Below are 3890 nucleotides of genomic sequence, written 5' to 3'. Positions count from 1 at the left end.
CGCAATGTATGTTTTGACAAATTCAGAGAAAATCATGGTGGAGTGTGGTCCAGCGGAGGATTTCAAAGAAGCTGCATGTGCAGCAGAGAGAACCATGGGCTTTGACTGCACAAAGGGAGACCATTCGGGCCATCGTGTCCGTTCCGCTTTCAAATTCTTGCAGCGGTGGGATTCCATACCATGTACCCGGAGAGATTGGAGCTTTAATCCAGGATGAGTCCCATCAAGGGGACAAGACACGTTTTCATAGGTAAGGGCCGCTCACGTTTGCATCCGTTTCAGCAGAGTGGGACAGGTGAATATGCGGTATTTATCGGTTAGTTGAGACTCAGGGAATACCATGATTGTAAGTTCGATTCCCACTTGGAACAAGCAATCGTTTTGCTTTTGAACAATTCGAACGGAGATGAAGGTACAGTTGGTGTTTTTCAAACTACATCTCCTTATTGGTGTTGCCATGAGGTTCCTCCGACCTATCGTGTTCCAATAGAAGATGAGAGATTTAAAGTAGCGTTTCAACATTACTTGTTCACAGGAGGGAGGCTGTGGTTTTGGTGCCACAGGCTTTGATTTTGATCCATCTGAAAAATGTGGGATTTAACTGGAGCTTTAAACCAGCGCCTTAGACCACTCAGACACGATACTTTCCATCCTCTACTTCAGGATGTACTGTTACATGAATAGAATTACTGCAAGCAAGAATAGTACCTCTGAAGCACCAATGCTCGCAAGGCGGAAGAGTGTTTTATCCAGTTGGAAACCTGTATGAAAGAACATTCAGTCTGGCAGAGCTGGACGTCCAGCCGATTGCATTTTGCGCGAAGCAGATGATGAAGCTCCATCTTGAGAGTTCTTTGGACTTTAGTGTAACAGCTCCGGGGGTCAGAATGGCCGAACGGGTGGAAGGTGCTGAGTTCAGGTCGCAAATTTCACTGGAGGTGCGGGTTTCAAACCTTTCAATACTTTCTCCCTCATGTGCTTATCTCGCTTCCTCTTCAATGCATCCATACGATTGGCCTCAGTTATTTCTTGTCGTAGCGAGTTCCACATTCAAACCAGTCCCTGAGTAAAGAGGTTTCTGTTCAATTCCCTATTGGAATTAGTGGCGACTATACTTTCTGTACATTTTCATTATCCTGCAGAATATTCGATACTGTTCTCAACATCTTCTACTACCGTTAATATTGGAGGGGTTTAGACGATTGTAATGGTCACTGCGATTATTTCCGATTTCATTAATTTGATGCAAATTGAACAATACTAAACTGGCGAAACATTCCCTGCCGATATTAAACACACCTTGAGTTTCAATCGTAACGTGTCTGACAACAACGTATAAAGCGAAGTATTTGAAACACGTTGGGGTCACAGTTTCTTTTTGCACAGAACAAAACCTAAATCATTTAAGATGGCATTTTTTTTACTGCATCAAAATAAACAATATCTTGTTGTCAGGTTTGGCTGCTTCGTTCTTCAGTGTCAAAGGGAGAATTGTCTGATCTCCTCATTTATTTCACGTAAGAAACAAACACAAACACAAACACATGCATTAGATCAGAATCAACTCACAGATGGACACACAATGAAAATTACAGCGAGAGACACAGACAGCATCGGGAAACACAGAGAAACAGACAAAAGAAATGGATGAGTGCAAAATGGCCCCACACTCCTCAAACTCACCGTCTCTGCTCAAAGGAAGCTGAAAGATATCAGTGAGAAGATGTAATACTGTATCAACGTGACTTGGCGCCGTGGCTTAGCTAGTCAAAGCGCTTGTCTCGTTAACAGGAGATCCTCGGTTCGATTCCCAGCGGTACCTTTTTGTTTCCTTAGTGATATTTACTACTTTGTGAATTTGAGCAACAAAATATCACAGGGCACATTTGATGTCCAGATCACCCATGATCAAATTGAAGAGCGCAGCAGGTTCGAGGAGCTGAATGGTCTTCTCCTGTCCCGATGTTCCCATACTGCTCAACGCGGGGCTGTACGACAAGAAAAAAAAACATCGGACTGACTCCAGATTGAAGATCGGGTGTTCAGAAGGAAGTCCCCTCGGATTGTTGGACAAATTGACGCAATGAAGCAAAACGAATTGCTCCTTTCCTGCCAGAGGAGGCAACAAATGTTGCCAGTGGGCCCGATTATCTCAGTCGTTCAAGCATGAGACTCTTGATTTCAGGGTCGTGGGTTCGAGCCCCACGTTGGGTGGTTCACATTTTATTGCTCACAAAGGGTTCCAAGTGCAACCTCTTATCTTCAATTAATGAAATCCAGTTTTATAAACGGATACAACAATGAGCTGTGTGAAAGAAAACCGTGAGCACTGGCAAACATCCAGTCCCGTCCCGATTCGACCTTTTCATTCCCTGCACGTGGGACACGGCAGATTATCTGTTCAATTCGGATTCATTTTTTGCTGTTATTAAATATTAAGTAATATAATGTTTAGAAGATGATAACTCTGGATCCATGAGCCTCTCTGATCCCTCCAGAACGCCCCTTACCCCCTTTAATTCTCCCTGAGCTCATTGTCTTCTCTGATACGTTCTGTAACTTACCTTCTCCGATCCCCTCAGACAGTCCCTGATCCCCTTTGATACCTTTTCAGCGTCCTTTACGTTCTCTGATACACTGAGTGCCCCTTATTGACTAATATGCACGGAGACCCCTTACATTATCTGATACCCTCTGACAATCCGATTCCCTATCTCAGATCCCCTTGCCCTACCGGATCACCACGAAGAAGCCATTAAACTCCCTGATACCTTCTCAGAAGATTTACAGGTTTATGGTTCAATCTCGGGTTTCGGCAGCTCTCTCTGTTTGGAGAATCCAGAATGAAGGGGCTGAATCTGAAAAATAGAGCAAAACCATTCAGCTGATCAATCAGGAAGCACGTTATCACAGAATGTGTGGCAGAAATCTGGAGGTTTTTTTTGAACAAAAGGCTGAAGATGTTGGGTCTATTCACATTTTGAAGACTGAGATCGATGGATTTTTCCCTGAAAGGGTTTCAAGGGATATCTGTCACAGTCGGGTAAATAGAGTTGATGCGCAGATCCCCCCGGATCTAATGAAATGTCGCAGCAGGTTCGAGGGGCTGAATAGTCTTCTTCTGTCCCCAATTTTCTACATTTATCAACGTGGGGCTCGAGGACAAGTTTTTTTCACCAAGCGATAAATGCAGTCAGCGCTCAGAAAGCCCTTTAATTTCCTTCTTGCACAATTCAAAAGCACTGGACCCCGATGACAAAGAGCAAGAAAGCCGGATTTCAATCACTAGCCTTATAATTCAGTAGTGAAGACCGTGGTGTGTGGTAGCATGGCCGAGTGGTCTAAGGCGCTGGATTTAGGCTCCAGTCTCTGCGGAGACGTGGGTTCGAATCCCACTGCTGCCAGGATTTTATGCAATTTAAGTTTTGACATATTCAGAGAAAATCATGGTGGAGTGTGGTCCAGCGTCGGATTTCAAAGAAACTGCATGTGCAGCACAGAGAATCATGGACTGTTACTGCACAAAGGGAGACCATTCGGGCCATCGTGTCCGTGCCGCTTTCAAATTCTTGCAGCGGTGGGATTCCATACCATGTACCCGAAGAGACTAGAGCTTTAATCCAGAATTAGTTTCATCAAGGGGACAAGACACGTTTTCATCGGTAAGGGCCGCTCACGTTTGCATCCTTTTCAGCAGAGTGGAACAGGTAAATATGCGGTATTTTTTGGTCAGGAAAGGCTCGGGGAATACCGAGATTGTAAGTTCGATTCCCACTTGGGAGAAGCAATCGTTTTGTTTTTGAACAATTCGAACGGAGTTGAAGGTACAATTTGTGTTTTTCAAACTACATCTCCTTACTGGTGATGACATGAGGTTCCTCCGACCTATT

The 3890-nt window shown here is 44.3% G+C and overlaps 1 non-coding gene across 1 annotated transcript; it reads left to right on the top strand.

Annotated features, from left to right (window-relative positions):
- Window positions 1-3322: 3322 nt before the first annotated feature.
- Window positions 3323-3404, top strand: trnal-uag (transfer RNA leucine (anticodon UAG)). Its single transcript has one exon. It is a non-coding gene; the product is annotated as a tRNA-Leu (tRNA).
- Window positions 3405-3890: the final 486 nt, after the last annotated feature.

The sequence above is a fragment of the Heptranchias perlo genome, chromosome 20, assembly GCF_035084215.1.
Source record: "Heptranchias perlo isolate sHepPer1 chromosome 20, sHepPer1.hap1, whole genome shotgun sequence".
Lineage (NCBI taxonomy): Eukaryota > Metazoa > Chordata > Chondrichthyes > Hexanchiformes > Hexanchidae > Heptranchias > Heptranchias perlo.
Note: the sequence above shows the minus strand (reverse complement) of the source record. Positions and strands in the feature narration are given on the sequence as shown.